Genomic DNA, 17,336 nt, shown 5'->3' with positions numbered 1-17,336 from the left:
AGATCTTTCTGGTCTGGGGGGTATTTCCACGATTGACTGCTGTAGCAGGTGATGTTGTACTCCAAGATTATTATTGTTGTTGCGCAACTGAATAATAATTAATCTCAACCATGTCTGTGTTTGTGTTTTATTGATCTCTCTCTGAGTTAACATTTAACCTGTTAAACCCCGAGCCTGTTTTTCAGGTTTCAGGCTCGAAAATGACACTCCCAGAACAAATGACTATAACTTCACTTCTAAAAGGTTTATATGAATAATTTTTGTTATCAAAGCAAGGTTACATCTGTGAGTTGGATGTAGAAGTGTCAGAATCAATATAGATGTTTCTGTGTCAGAGTAAATTCAGATGGAACATAGCAAAAAAATGTAAATTCCTGTCTCCGCCTAAAGAAAACCCATTACTTATAGTGAAGACCAACCTTGAATGATGGGTTAGTAGCCTAAAAGCTTTAGGAATCCAAATTATAACATAATAAGTACCCTGTATCAAGATTGAGGCAAAACAAGTGACATTTGACCTTTTTAGAGAGGTTTATGAAAATAAAGTCCAGGCGGAATAAGCTTTGGGCACATTTGGGCCCATCAGTGCCATTTGACCTTTTTCAGATACCAGACTATAAAAATCATTGTATTACATTGAATAATCACTATAGGTATTCATTCCATTAAAAAAAAAAAAATTAAAAAAATGTAAATAAAAAAAAAGATTCTTAAAAAAATATTAAAAATATTTGTGTGAGTGTGTATAAAAAAAATCAGGGTCCCCGTCGGCGGGGACCTTCGGGCTTAACAGGTTTTAAGGTTTGTGAGCCATTAATTGCACTAACAATGGCATGGCCAATGGTGTGCAGGTGTGTGTGAATGTTAGTTTCCCTGACAGCACTGGCCTCTGTATGATTGGTTTGAATGGTGACTTAAAACACTTTGAGGGGTCACAAAGACTGAAGAAGAGCTATATATAAATGCAGTTCATTTACCATTTAGAAGTGCACTCTTGGTAAAGACGTAAACATGAGGAGAATTTCAAAGAAACAGAACCAAACAATAAAAGCATCGACAGACGCTGGTATATACAGCTCTGACTGGGGCTGTTCAGCCGAATTGACTTGCCAAGTCAATTTTCCAGTCAAGTGGTTTAAAAAGCATTTATGATGGAATGAGACAGCAAGTGGGAATACACAAAGCCGTGAACACACAAGCAAAGGAGAGAAACGGGAGGCACTTAAAGTTTTCCCACAGGCGACGCTTGTTGTAGCTTTATGGCTTTTCCAATCAATGAGAGAAAATAGGAAGATGAGGTTGAAGTAGACCGAGAAGTGTCAGAGAGAAAGAAATGGATGTAATGGTGAATGTTAACTCATGCTGGAAAATAATTCTGTCTAATGCATGTGTCAGCTCAACATTTCCCAAGTGGTATCCCATCAATATTTTACATTCAATCAAAACGTTTCTTTAAAAAAAAAAAAGGTTTTCTTCCAGAGCTTACGAAAGTCTAGATCATTTTACAGCTGGTGTTATTTAGAAAACTATGGCTAATTTTGTTTAATCAAACCAATTAATTATTTGACTATAGTATGAACATGGTACTCAAAAAGTGCTATATTGTATAAAAGTCTTATGGCTGTTGCCTTCTCCAGAAAGTTGGCTGCATGTGAAGCTCTTTAATGAGATGGATTTCTTCTGACCGGACATCCGTCTCAGCGTAATGCTTATGCAGGTCAGGATTTATTCCCCAGCCGTGCTGCTCTTCAGTGAATAAACCGGCTGGCATGTAATATATCAGGGGGGAAATCATGACATGTAGCGAGGCGGTCGGACAGATAATCAGTCAGACTGACAGAAAAGTCTTGCCCCATTTTCTGCTTCAACTCCAGAGCTCAGAGTGAAGCGAGTTGCCCAACAGGTGTTAAACCATGTGATAGTGTAGCGTGGCACTGCTAAAAATCAGCAGCAAAGTAACAGAAAGAATAAATCTGCCCTTTTCCATCTCTATTAGATTTCAACTGAGTTTTAAAATGAGCGGAACAAAGACTAGATAGCCTAGAAGACAACACAGGAAAAGGGTAAAGGGAAAATCAAAGAGACATTATAAACAAAACAATAATCGAGCTAGCGGTAGAATAAAGTGTAAAGGAACAACTTCAATGCATTTAAGGCAACACGTTCCCACTCCCAACCCGTCACATGTTGACGGTCGGTCAGGGCCCCTCCCCGTCACCATATTACGCACAGGGTACCCCTTGAGAGTCAGTTGTCAACGGGCAGGGCGTCCCATTGACTTGCACAGAGCTCCCTGAACGTTGGTAATAGACGAGTTGGGATCGCGGCGAAATGCTCTCCGCAGATTCATTCTCACAGCGTTTATCCAGTAGCATGGCGTGGGGAAAAAATTAGGGGAAACCAATAATACGTCCTTTCTTTTGGGTCGGAGTGGTCAATGGGACGCCTTGCCCGTTGAAAACTGACTCTCAAGGGGTACCCTGTGCGTAATACAGTGACGGGGAGGGGCCCTGACCGACCGTCAACATGTGACGGGTTGGGAGTGAGAACATGTTGTTTAAGGACAACGCTGGGTCATCAGAGGTATTCCCCAAAGCTTTGTCATTTGTAAAAATGTCAGTGTCCTAGAGATTTTAGCCTCTGTCACATTGGTTAACAACTGTGCAATAACTCACTGTTCAATGGGCTGTGGATTATTAATTACAGTACTGCAAGAGAGATTTTGAGGATGTAGACAAAATGAGCTGGTGGGATCAAGAGCTGTGAGCTACACCTCAACGAGGTTAGTGTTTATTACCAATTTGAAAAAGCTATTACAAATTAATTAAATCTGAATTCAAACGATTCACATCAAAACTTTTAGGGCTAATAAATGATATTGGTCAGAGTCATGGATCTCAATATGTGAGACGGCTTAGCTAACAGCTAACTGCAGTGGAAAGAGAATACTTTCTCTACAGAACATCTTGAGTTAGGGTGATGTTTTTGGCAAGTTGTCAATGGGAACAAAATAAAAGTGTTTTTGATGCATCTCTTCAACCAGCATTTAAGATGTCAGACTGTCATTTCTATTTCATTGTTGCAATAAAGGAGGATATATTTTAATCTTAATGTAACTCTCTTTTAAATGTGCTTCTTTAATCATCTCACTCCCTAGTTCTTGCCAAATTTGCCATTTGAAGTCGTGATTTGTTGCTCATTTTTCACAGTAAAAATGTAAACCGTAACACACAGTGAGAAGGGAGAAATACATTAAGATGCATCTAATAATGAGACATGACGCAAATATAACGATAATATACTGATTTGAACTTTGTATAATGTTTTTTGTGAAATATAAATATATCCTCTTTTTTATCATAAACAAATTGCTATTGTTGTTAGTATAGAGTCTTGATATGCAATTTAGCTGATGACTCTTACGATGGGAATAAAAAATGGTCTTTGAGTGTTTAACCGTTTGCTGCAGGAGATGGACTCGTTGCGCAGTTACCACCGGTCTGGGTGCGGGGCTCTTTTGACCTGGCATAACAGAGGCGCTGCGTAACTTCGCCCAGGTGCGAATGACTGCTCTTTTCTTGTCGTTCACAAACTCAGAATGCTCAGCCAAACGGCCAACCCAAGCCAAGCCTACCAAAAATAGGTTGAACTCGTAGGTGTTCCTCTCCACGGAAGTCTTTAGTAAAAGGCGAAAGGCTTATACACTTTAACTGTTTTTTTTATTTCTGAGCTCATCCTGCAAGGTGCAGCGCTGACATTTACATTTTAATAACACCGCAGCTTAGTTGTAGTACTGTGGTTTCATACCGTGCGTTGTACATATTTACACATGTGACTCCCACAGACCCAAATAACACTATACAGTAGATTCATTCCCAACCTAAGTGGAATATGATGTCATTTTAGCACTAAATGCTACAGAGGAAACAGAAGAACATGGATGTAAAGTTAACTAGAGGTCTACAACACATGATTCACTGACAGTGAATGTGTGTCCAAACCAATCTGTCACTAAGTGCAGTCAAATCGAGGCGTTAAGTAGGCTAAAACACTTTTTCATGTACAGGAACATTTGCAGGCTTTAAAAAGGAACTCTTTAAGATACTGTACCTCATTAATAATTCCTGCTCTTGTCTCATATATATATAACGGATGCCTCACTTTCAGAATTAAAACTCACACATATCAAAAAGCCCATTCACATGAAGTGCCAACTAAGGCTCACAGAACATCTCCAACATCTGTATCTTAAAACATGAATTGGTTGCCAGACGGATGGCCAGACTGGTAATTTGTGAGGGTACATAATTCATCGGGTCTAGAGCAAGCATATGCTGGAAGGAGACATGGTCTATAGCTAAACTGTTGGGCTTTTAATCTAAAGGGGACATCTCAAAACATTGAGATGTTGAGCAGTATTGTCTGATACACAACTCACATTAATTATTTTTTTCTTACTGGTCAACTCCACTGAAATATTTGTGGGTGGATTTCAGCTACAGCTTCAGCATTAGCAGGGTCAAAAGGTCAAAAGGTCAAAAGCAAGCCCTGGGATTTTTAAAAAGGGTCCAGAGTCACAAGTTTGGTCCAGAGTCAGTCAACAGTTCATTGAGTGTCAGTGTGCGACGTCAAGGAATCTTTAAGTGCACATTTAAAATATGTCTGTCTGTGCAGTGCCCCTTTCAGTTGAACCACTCTCAAATATTCAAAATGCAGCAGTGTTTCACGTTCTCAGAGAAAACGTCTTTAGGATACAATGAATGGAAGAGCATATCAATAGAATTGTCAAATAGTTTTCCCAGTTGCTTTTTGGGAGTTCATATACATTTAACTGATTGTGTTACATTTGAGGCTTTTCCCTTTATGTCGTATAGGTTTTTGTGCATATTAATGGTCTAACCCCTAAGTGGTTCACCAACAGAGCCGGTGGGCTAACCAATCAGAGCAGACTGAGCTCCAGTTTCAAACACAAATACCACCTTTTGGATAACTACAAGTTCCAGCTCTTCTCTCAGCCTTTCTCTCACCTCTAATTGCGTTGTGCCACCTTCCTACCAGGTGATTCCACTTCACAGGTAACACCTCAACAACCCATGCAACACAGAATTGCATTCACACTGAGGTTATGTGGACAGAAATATAACCATGCAACAATGTCAGCAAACGGGTTACAGTTTAGTTTCAGGTACAGAAGAGCAACATTGGAGCTGTAAGGAGATCAGCATCTTTCAGGTCTCCTCAGCACAAGGACACACGTGGATTTAACGGAGGTCACCCTAGAGAGGCACATGTCAGAAGATCAAAGAGAGATGACAGGATGGGAGTGGAAGCTCTGAATCAAGTGCAGATGCAAAAGCTGCAAACATCAATTTATAACCAAAAGAGATTCATTGAGGATGGGCTGTTTGAATGGAAAGCAATACAGTTGTTTTTCCTCAGGTCGACTCCTCCACATACTGTATTTCTATCTATGTAGGATACGAAAGCTTGTCAAAGAATATAAGACTTTACAGAGGCCTTGATGTTCCCTTCAGTGACATCATCATTGATCATCTATAATAAGGTTTAATGCAACAGAGCAGAAGGCTGTCCTTCCCAGCAGACAGACACACACACACACACACACACACACACACACACACACACACACACACACACACACACACACACACACACACACACACACACACACACACACACACACACACACACACACACACACACACACACACACACACACACACACACACACACACACACACACACACACACACACACACACACACACACACACACACACACACACACACACACACACACACACACTATATCTCAGTGTTTCTTTAAGCAGATGTTTTCAGCCTAGCCTTCAGGCTACAAGGCTTGTTTAGTTTATTTGATATACTCATCTTTAACAAATGATTTGGAAGACAACAGACAACCGACTCCCGCTTTCATCCTGTTGTGAAGATGTGCTTTGTCTTACAGCTCTGACAGCTACTTCTGACCGCTAGTATTATCGCTCTTCAGTCGATAAACCAACAGAGAATCATCACAGACTCTGAAGTTCCCCCCTGCAAGATCTTCAAAGCTTAAAGGAATATTTTTGACATTTTAGGAAATTAGATTTTTTGCTTGCTTGCCGAGAGTTAGATGAGGAGATCGATACCACTCTGTCTGTTAAATATGAATCTACAGCCGGCCGGGCACAGCCACTTCCTGGAGTCTCCTCTGGTTGCCTGGCAACTGCTCTGCCACAAGGAAATTGTCCCGCTCATAACCCCCTTCCTAAAACAACAGTTTTCAGACATAGTTTTTTGTCCAGATTAAACTAAAAATATTTAATATCTTGATGGTTAGCTTTAGAGGCTGATTTTGTGACCATTAGGCCCAGCCATGGTATCGGTTTTGCTTCAAAGTCAGTCTTTGTGCTAAGCTAATCAATCAATCAATCAATCAATCAATCAATCAATCAATCAATCAATCAATCAATCAATCAATCAATGTTTATTTATATAGCCCAATATCACAAATGTTACATTTGTCTCAGTGGACTTCACAGTTTGTACAGAATATCAGTATGACAATACGACACCCTCTGTCCTGAGACCGTCACATCGTACAAGGAGAAACTTCCAGAGAAAACCCCACAGTTTAAAGGGGAACATGGGAGCTAAGCTAGCCATCAATGGCTTGAGTTTCATACTAATAATACAAATAATAGATTTATTTTGTTAGCGCTTTTACAGGTGCTCAAAGACGCTTTACAGATATAGTGAAAAGAAAAGAACAACAAATAAATATATAGTTAAAGTTAAAGTCAAATAATACAAAAACAATCACACATTAAAAGCCAGATTGAAGAGGTGAGTTTTTGTAAGTGTTTTGAAGGTGGTGAGGTCAGTGCAGTCTCTGATGGGTTGTGGGAGTGAGTTCCAGAGGGAGGGGGCAGCGACGGAGAAGGCTCTGTCCCCCCAGGTCCGGTGATTGATGCGGGTGGGGATGGATAGGAGGTTGGCTTCTGATGAGCGGAGGCAGCGGGAAGGGGCGTGGTGGTGCAGCAGGTCTGTGAGGTAGGGGGGGCCTGATTGTTGAGGGCTTTGTGAGTAATGAGGAGGACTTTGAAGTCGATTCTTTGACGGACGGGGAGCCAGTGGAGGTATACTAAGCGTACATATATGCTTTCAAAGGTAGAAAACAAATAAAGGTATTTCCAGAAACGTCCAACTTAAGCTGTTATAGCACATTTGAGCTAAATGTGTTCTTACTAATTAGTGTACTGTTTATGGTTTGTTCATTCTAGCCACCGCAGTGAATTGTCCGTTTTTTTTATTTAACCAGGTTTTCCCATTCAACTATCTATCTATTAAACAAGAGAGTCTGGCAATAGGCAGCACAGAGTTTAACAAATGAATAGAAAAGCACTTTTGAATAACATTAAAAAAAGATCAGATAAAACATGTTCACACATACAGTGCTGATTCAATAGCTTTGACCTTAAATCTGGGATGTTTTGAAGCTTAGGATCAGTCTAAAGATTGTTTCATTCATATTTCAGTTCTGACTTGGGGAGCGACACAACGCAAAAAGGCCTGCCAACGGAGGTTGTAATTGGCAATTTAAAATGAGAAGAAAGTATGTCACCAAGAACAGCTTCCTAAAATAAAGCATACCACTTACTGTGGCAGTGTGTCGGCCAATTCACTTTTGAGTATGAAGAAAAAAAGAAAGCTGCAGTTTGTAAAAACAATTAGCTGTTTTCATAAAGTCTGCTGTCCATCAAACAATTTAATTATTGGACTCACATTTTCCAGGTGGCCAATAATACAAAAGTAGTCTGCATCTCTATTTTGCAATATGTCTTACCCTAACCCAAAAACCAGAAGGGGCTTGAAAGTAAAAAAGAAAAAGACAGAAAGTGTTTGTATGATAAACAAGTCTCAGTGTTCATCACAGCCAGAGCAACTCTCTCTCTATCGCTCTCATCTCCACTTTCCCTTCTACTCTCTCTCTCCCAGTCCTTTGAGCCTCGAGCCCATGCATTTTAACCTACAACCCAGCCCTCTCCGTCTTATCAAAAATGCATTAGCCATGCTACACTTGATAGTGTGGAGCCTCGGAGCTCTCATGGCTCCAGCACATCTAGCTGTAGGGAAGTTCATCCCCTACAAACACAGGGCAGTACACAGTGCACACACAGTGCACAGTGGGACGGACAGAAGTCATCTTTGGCTTCATACCAGCTTCAACAGTGCGTATCTAATGTGTTAGGACAATTAGCTACATCTACATTCACTGTACACAAAGGAGGTCAACTACTGTAAAAGTAGTATGTCTCATCAAATTACACTATTTTGTCTGCAGTTAATCTTAAGTCTACAAAAAAGATCATTTCTCAACACTTCAAATCAATTTTCAAAGAAAACTACAGTCTAGCTGGTTCGGTCCTGAAGATTTATATCCCCCCCGTTGAGTGATATCATAAAAATGGATAGAGAGAGAGGGGGGGGAGGAAGGATGGAGGCAGAGAGACGAAGACAGAGCACACGACACTGTCACCCCCAAGGATCTGGGTCATGTCACTAAGAAGCAGGGCACGATGGTAACGACGATACAGCATATTGTGCTCGAGTTTAGAAAATGACCTACTGTCTTACTGTAGCATTGTCTGATGTTCAGCCTGGGTACATAATACCATCCTATCTTTGACTGAGGCCAACTCTTATAGATATTTCAAACATATCTTTCTCCCACATTTACCATCTTTCAAAAATAGCTGCAATTAGCCTTCTAATCAATAAGTTGATAACAACAAAATGATAAGCGGTTAAGCGTTTCACTTTTGTAGAAAAAATTACCAATACTTTAATGGTTTTAATATTTTTAATATAGACTGACTTGTTTAGGATTGTTGTTTAGAGAAAAAAATGAAGTGAAAAACGTAATTGTTGTACTTTTTTGGACAATTTAGACGCCAAATGCCCTATCAATTCATTAAGAAAATAATACAACTCAATTGTAAGGGAGTCTTAATCCACTTACTTGTTTAAGATGTGTAAAAAAAACATAAAGAAATACATCAAAAAAGATATAGCGACCTATGTAAAATACAGTTCGGATTTTATTTTGACACAATAAATAAAAAACATACAACACACAGCTGCTGAGTTTAAAAGCATTAATGGAGTGATTTTATATTTTCAAGCAAGAGAGCTCGAGTCTTGCTGATGTGGAGACACATGATGGCGTGTCATGAATGAATCAGCCTCTCTCAACATTGACCTTCAGTGTTCATTAACTGTCTGGGTTCAGCAGTTTAGAGAGTGTATCCCTCATCCTTACAGACAAACAATGTCAGGGGCAATAAGATGACCTGTCAGTGACAAAACAACAACAAATACAGAAAAGGCTCAAATGATACGTAAAAATGATTGAGAAGCGACTTGTTTATAAAGGTTGTATGAGACATGTGGCATTAAATACAAATTCATTGTATAAAATAAGCTAAATAACAGGCAATAATTAGGACCACTAAGCAGTATCAAGGATTGATAATAATGGTAAACTCATTCTACTTAGACGAAAAGTCATGAGTAGCCTGACAATCTCACTGAACTGCTATTTCATTATTCAGCCTGACATCATGTTTGTGTTACCCATTTTCTATTTTAGGAGGCGACAGTAGTGACTGATGACTGAATCCCATCTTCATCATCTTCAAAGCTGCAGTCACTTAATGTATGTCGTGTCAAATAAAAAAATCTTGTAAAGATGCGTCAAGCTCATCCATGCATGTTCTGGTACTATTGTTCTAACTCTTGCACAGCAATAGGATTTCACTTCTAAATCCAGGGATCTAACTGTTGCTGGAATAGTCAAAAGAAAAAGAAACAAAATGTCTATTATTTATCAATTAATAGTTTAGGTTAATGCTGTTTAAAAAAAATGTAAATGGTCATTTGCAGATGTATTAAGTAAAGTCATTATAAATGAAATAATTGTGGGTTTTGGACTGTACAGCATTTAAAATGTAACTATTTATTAAAGTATTTTGTGTTTAGTTCAATGTTCAATTTATTCAACAAAATTATTTCAGAAACAGTTCCATTTATTTTAGCAGTACTAAGAGCAGCATACTGTCAGCATTTCGTTCGCTAAATATGAAAGTAATATCTTTCATGTATACATGGACATGTGTATTTATATGCAGCACTGTTATTGCATAACACCTTTTTTCCACATACTGCAACATGCAACCTATGCTTTCTACGTGTTTATCTGCTTGTTGTCCTTGTTGTTGTTGATAACCTTTGATTTGGAGAGGAGTCTGATAACTCGAGGCTAAAGTGTAGATTACATGATCGACAACAAACATCTCGACATGCCGTGAGAGGTGCACTCCCGGATCATGTGGTGGCCCTGCCTGCAGGAGGACACGGAGTTTACATTGAGCTGCGTTTACTGGCAGGGCTCCTTGGCTTGTACTGTGTGCTTTTATTGATGTTTGTGGATGCAAATACAGTATATAGGCCTATATGTTTTTACTAAATGTGAACCGCAGATAAAACGGCAAAGAGGACGTCTGCAGCTGACAGAGAAAGGGAGGGTCAAGAGCAAATAAATATTGTAAATAAAGGAAGTGAAGCGAGGAGGAGAGTGGTAAATGAGAGTGGCTCTGACCTCCGCCCTTCCTCACTACCATCCTCTGCTTGCAAAGACGCAGAGGAGAGGAGAGGAATGACCAATGCTTCCCTACCCATCTATCTTCCCATCTATCCTTCTACCAATTCATCCATTCTTATCATATTTTAATTGACTTCAGCTAGCGGATGGTTGGTAATGTCACCAGCTGCAATGATAACTGTTGGCAAATGTAATTATCCGTAGCAAATTAACATCCGTGAGTTCGGCCAAAATACAGAATCAAACTCCAAGCTGTTGTCTGTCTAGCGTCTGTGAAAACTGTTACACCGCCAACCTCGAAAAAAACCGTTTGATTGTTATGGTTTTGTATAATAATTTTGTAAGCCTTTAATATGAATTATTCACTCCCCTATAGACGGATTCCATAAGCATGACATTATTTCACTTTAAAGTCTGTAGGCCAGGAGTCATTGTCCTGATTTCCCTTTCAGGAAAATACATGATGTTTCATGAATGACGAATACACTAACATGCTGATGTTAAGCAACTATACATTTTACCTTTTGATCTTAGTTTGCCAAATATAAAGTGCAACTGAGGCTGATGTGATGGCATATGTTTTGTAGGTATTTGGGTATAATCCGCTGGACTAGTTTGATTTAAAAGTTGCTATTCATGAAAGAAGCCTGTGGCCATAAAGTACCCGCACGTATTCGACTGACGCAACAAAGACATCAAGCTCAAAACAGAACAAAGCAGAAAAAAGGAGAGAGGGAAGATGAAAAGACCTGAGCGGAGGGAGGCAGAGCTGAAGAGAGTAAAAAGCCGAGCTAATCAGAACAAAACTCGAGTGTTCTCCGAGCTCAACCCTTCTCTGCTCAGCTCTGCCCATGCGGATATTAAATTGGCTCTCAGCTGTCTGTGATCTGAAGAAGGCTGGACTGTTTAAAAGGTCTTGGTATAACATGTCCTCTTTGCCCTTGCTTCTGCTTTCTTTTATCGAAGAACAAGTAAGCCCTGCTTTGTTTTAAAGCTTCCACTCCCTGGCGAGTTTGTTTTTGGAACTTGTTTTTCCAGACAAAAATGAGGAGATGAAATCAATTACAGAGTGGAGAGGTGCTCGATGGCACTCCTGATGCTAGAAAAGTATTATCACGTTATGCTTAAAGGGGCCCTATTTTACTCATTTTCAGGTTGAAATTTGTATTTAGTTCCTCTCCTGTGACATGTTTACTTGCTTTATTGTTCGAAAAGGTCTTTATTTTTCTCATACTGCCTGTGTGGCCAGTGTTTCTATGATTGTTCTACTGCTTAGAGATGTCCCGCCCCTTAGCCTATCACGCACAATGTGTTGGAGAGTTAGCCAATACATGTGTGAGTATTACATAGCAATGTCCAATGGAGGCGTTTCAGGCACGGGGGGGAGTGGGGAGTGTGTGGAAGAGAAACTTTGGGATTTTAGCCTTTGCAGACCATTTACATGCATGAAAACCGATAACACACTACAAGAAAGGGAAACCCCTAAAAGCATAATAGGGCCCCTTTAATGTCTTTCGAGGAATTCTCCTTTAGTGCCAAATACAACAAAGTCCTGTCTGCAGCCACACTCCATAGACTACAGTGGAAACATCATCACCTCTCTCTCTTCTTCCTCAATGTCTCGCTCCCTCTCTCGCTCTCTGATCCAGCTGCTCATTTGGCAACGGAGCAAAGAAATAAATGATGTGCTTCAGCGGAAGGAAGGCTTCACTGGGAGAAGGATTGTGGGTAGAGGGAGCGAGATGAGGATTTGGTTAGGAGTTTTAAAGACAGTTTATTTAAATGAGGATCTTTTTTTAGCTTAAAACATCAGTGGGACATTAGGCTTAAGGCCGCTACTGTCCAATTAGGCTTTCAATGGCTCTCGGTTTAATCTATCGAGTCCTTGGATGTTATAAATAAATATAAATGTATGACGAATAAAGAACCTTTAACCTTATGTTTTTGTAACTCTATTTAGTTAATAGCTGGGCTTTTGGAAAGGAGTAGGTAGGGCTGCTCAATTAATCGTATTTTAATCACAATTACGATTTTGGCTTGCAACGATTATGAAAACAACATAATCGAAATAAAATGATTTTTTTTTAAAAAAAAAGAAAATTGGTTTTTCAGTTGAATTATACTTAAAGTTCATGGTAATCAACTGTTAAAAACATACTGTTCACATTTTTATTTTCAATAAATGGATGTTTTCAAAGTAAATGGATAATCGTTTTTAATAATCGTGATATCAATTATCGACCCAAATAATCGAGATTATGATTTTTTTTGCCAAAATCGAGCGGCCCTAGGAGTAGGTATTCTTTATAATATGATAAGTATATATCTGTGAAATAGAAATGTAGAATGAAGGGTCATGTAAAGATAAACCTAAAATGGTGAGACGAAGGAGAATAGCTCCTTTGCTTTCTCATTTAAAATATAAGGAATTTAACTGGCCTGAAGAATAATTTACTTTCTCACTATTGAGCTACTAACACTCTATTAACATTTGATATGTACCCAACAAGTGATCACAGGACGTTGATTAGGCTTTACTAATTGTTCCTTTGCCTGGAAAGAAATTGCCTTTGTCTACTTTAGGACAACTCCAATGCCTTGAAGGAATAGTTTTACATATTGGCTTTCTAAGAGAAGTAAATGAGAAGATCAATACATCTCTCATGTCAGTCCATTAAATATGAAGCTAGAGCCAGCGGCTGGTTAGCTCAGCTTGGCACACAGATAGTACAAGCAGGAAAGAGCTAGCCTGGCTTTGGGATTTTATCTCAATGCTTTTTACCTCGTTAAATAAAATGTTCAGAAAGCAAGAAAATCAGTCTTCCGGAACCTCTAAAACTCACTAATAAACTGGTTGTATTTTATTTGTTTCAATAATAACAAAAAACTAAAGCATAAATACATAAAATTGTAGATTTACAGGAGTTGACATAAGAGATTATAACTCGGCCAGGTGTAGTCATTTCCTGGAGGCTTGCCATCACAGCTTGTCAACCATTTTCCAAAATGGCAGTGCATTTTAAAACAGAACAGCCCACCTATGGGGATGGTGCGCATTTTGTGCAATTTATTATTTGTGAAACGGGAGACATAATAGAAAACGAGGCAGAAAAAGAGATGAAATGGTGTGTGGCTAGATTCAAAACCATCGGCATTGTTGTTAATGATCGGCACCTTAAGCCTTCCCGAGGCACAGGGAGGGCTCGGGGAATAGTCCTGTTTTAGGTTAAAGCTGAATGGAGCTATGCAAGGACTTTCTCTACAAAATAACAACAATGAAAATAGTCGTCTTATTAAGCAGAATACAAAAGAGTAGTATATGGTGGTGGTCATGAGTCTAAAGAAAACAAAAACTGACAAAAAGTTGCAAACAAAGCACACACCTTGAGGTACTCAGGGCTGACCTGGTTAGTTCCCATGACAACAAATACATTCCTATTAGGACTAGCTAGGTGAGGAAAATATATGAACCTGAGGAATCCAAGGTGAAACAAGTTGATTGACAGCGCTAATCATAGTATTCACACAGAGCTGATCCCAACACACTCCAGTCACATAAACTACACGCCACAGGCTGCGTTTTTGGCTTAAAAAAACTAAACAATTTGTAAATGCTGTCCATGGTTATTTGTTCCAATTGTAAACAAAATAATCCCGCAGTCACCTTCCCTGTGTTCCCCTGATCTCCAAGTAAAGACAGGATCCCCCCACAAGCTAATACTAGTCTAGTAGCGATTAGATGCTACTAAATATTTACACTGAGTACTGCCTGATATAGCTAAGTGAACTATCTGACAAAGCTAAGGTTGATAATATACAGTACCACCCTTAAGAGTAAAATAGGTCATATCAAATATATTAAACAGGGGCTGAGCAATATCGAAGTCTTATCCAATTCCTAACAATATTTCCTTATGCATTGCAGAAAAGCAGGAAGCACAATGTTTATTAAAGGGGGAGTCTTTGCCACCCCAAAAATCACACTATAATCATTTAATGGTTTTCCATTCAAATTAAAATAATCATGTTAAAAGGATGAATCCCTCAAATATCGTCAATGATATTGCAATTTCATTTCATTCAACAGAAAAAAAAAGAAACACAAAATAATAAACAAACACACCTGCCTCTGCTCTCTGATAAGCCTCAAGTCAAGCCACAGGTGTTCACAGCAGATGGCCAAAACATATTTCTGCAACATCCCCACACATGAATGAGCTTAACTGCACTGAGATATCTGCAATACTGAAGATGTTTACTTAGACTAGGTGAAACTTGTAAATTGAGAAAATACAGCGCCCGCTCAAGAGAAACCAGAAGTTGGTCCTTGAATTGAGATTGTTAGTTCAAGTGGGAAACTTTCCTTCAGGCTGAATGAGATGCCCAAAATATGAATAGTTTAGTCATGAATTGAATTGAAATTATTAGTTGGCAGATTCACAGCCCTAATGCTGTAATAACAACAACCATAAATATGAGTACAGTCATTGTTGTCCCACTGAATTCAAATGAAGGGTAAAAAAAGTTCTGTCCAAATATAAAACATGGCCTTAATGTAACATGATGAAACATTGTGTACAATACAGCATCAAAAGGCAAATGAAACACCAGAGGCCAGTCTGCCCTGGAGAACTAAGTTACATCACAAAGAGGGGTAGCTCCAGTCCACTTGCTCCTATAGCCCTGTATGGCCCTAAAGAGATGATGTGTCATAAATGAGAGCGATGTCAGATTGGATTATGGTTTAGGTACAGAGCTTCTGTGTAAACGCCTGGTTGGGTTAATCTTCATGATGAAGAAGACCCCTCCTCCTCCTCCTCTTTTACTTCTCCCTCATTTCCCCGGTGTAAGGCTGGCTGTGCACACTTTGCTCATAGTGTGCTCTGCTGTGACCAGACAATAAGACAAGAGATGCTGTAGTGTAGTCCATAGACTTTGAATCTTTTTCTTTTCTTTTGGTGAGAAACTGTGCAAGCAATTTCAAACAGATGTGGTGAGAAAAAGGGAAATTGGATTTTAAATCTCTGAATTAAACCGATATTGCATGGCTGAATATTCCCCCCCAGCATCTGTACGCTGGCTCATTTACAGTAGAGGAGCAGTGCAGGGAGCAGCGGAGCTTAGCATGGCGGGTGGAAAGATGCTGCTAGTTCATCAACTGTGAATGATAACAAAAGGAGATAGTGGGCAGTGCATGCGAGAATATTCCCATAATATTCAAAGCTTGAATAAAAACATAAGATTGCCGGATTAATACATGCAGCCTAAAAGGAAACAAAGGAAAAGCGTGGATGCGATGCCGAGTGAAACAATGCATCCCAGAAAGCACATATAGTACCTACCTTAATGTTGTCAAGAGGACACTTTTATCTGTGCATCTTCTTTACTGGAGCCCACTGATGTCATTCACATCAGCCGAAGAGAAACAATAAAATAAAAACTGTCAATGAGCATTTTGTTGTCAGGCGTGTTTGTAAAAAAGAAAAAGAAAACACTGAAAGCTCGAGGCTCAGCCCAGCTCGCTATGCTAGTGAGAACTATATTCTTCTTGTTTCCAGAGACAGGCTATAATGTCTGTTCTTCATCAGAAAAGACAGCCTCATGTTGTGTAGCATTACGCTAGCCATAAACGGCTAACCCGTAACAATATTTCTACCGCAAACCGGGGAGTGGAGATATTCTATGCTCATGATTTTCCGTCATCTCGCTGTGTTTTGGTGAGGATGGTAAGAAAGCAAAGAAAAAGGATGCTCTCAGTCTGAGGCAGTGAGCAGGTCCCTCACTCCTGTTTTCTACGGAAGCCCGGATGCGTTCGCTTTTCTTACTGCTCGTCTGATGGAAAGGAACCTGGTCATTTTTTGACAACCTATTTTTACTCTGAAATCCACACGAAATAAATAATAAGAACATATATATAATTTCTTTAAAAATACAAATTTTTTATTGCATTTCATACCGGATGTTAGATAGTTAACATTTTTAAATATGCAATTTAAGGGTTTTGTTTAGCCTACAATGGGCTTGTATCCGTATTTTAAAGGATATTATCCAGATGTTATAGAGTAAGTGATAATGCAAAATAAAAATAATACGCAAAAATAATTAACCGTAGATGTTTTGTTTTGTGTAAAACCATAATTTAAAGGATTTCTATGACAATTGGATTTGCTTCCCATTTAGTTAATTTTCTGATCTGCCTTCACGTAGACACGCCATTAGTCACCTCTGAAGTGGTTCTGAAACAACTGGCATCTCAAAACATATTCACAAATAGGCACTTTATTGCTGTGATAAGCTAGGCATAACAATCATTTTGAGAATGAGTAATGATATACTGATGCTAGTCTGCTTGATTCAATTTCACAGTTTAATCGAGGTTAAAAGCAAATCAACAAATTCATATTATGTTGAATAATAACAGGGGATGTGAGCTAAATTGTTTTCTAAAATGAGTGTCAGTGCACAGCAGCAGATTAATCGGGACAGATGTTACGGTACTCTGCTCCATCTAGTGGAGGCATGCAAACATTACGGCTCACATTTTAAAGGAGTGCAGTACACAGCACTGTTTATGAATACTGGACACTTGGTTATACAGTAGCTATAGGACTGATTACAATCAGAAGACACAAACAAATCAGAAACAAAACATC

The 17,336-nt window shown here is 39.1% G+C and overlaps 1 protein-coding gene and 1 pseudogene across 1 annotated transcript in view; both read right to left on the bottom strand.

Moving 5' to 3' along the window:
• Positions 1-16,465, bottom strand: part of b4galt2 (UDP-Gal:betaGlcNAc beta 1,4- galactosyltransferase, polypeptide 2) — a 172,641-nt gene extending 156,176 nt beyond the window's left edge. Inside the window, exon 1 of the mRNA XM_034105385.1 lies at positions 16,026-16,465. The gene's annotated coding sequence lies outside the window, so the exon portion shown is untranslated. The remainder of the gene's footprint in view (positions 1-16,025) is intronic.
• Positions 3,612-3,718, bottom strand: LOC117463047 (U5 spliceosomal RNA; annotated as a pseudogene).
• Positions 16,466-17,336: the final 871 nt, after the last annotated feature.

This window comes from Pseudochaenichthys georgianus, chromosome 17 (genome assembly GCF_902827115.2).
Source record: "Pseudochaenichthys georgianus chromosome 17, fPseGeo1.2, whole genome shotgun sequence".
In the NCBI taxonomy this organism is placed as follows: Eukaryota; Metazoa; Chordata; class Actinopteri; order Perciformes; family Channichthyidae; genus Pseudochaenichthys; species Pseudochaenichthys georgianus.
Note: the sequence above shows the minus strand (reverse complement) of the source record. Positions and strands in the feature narration are given on the sequence as shown.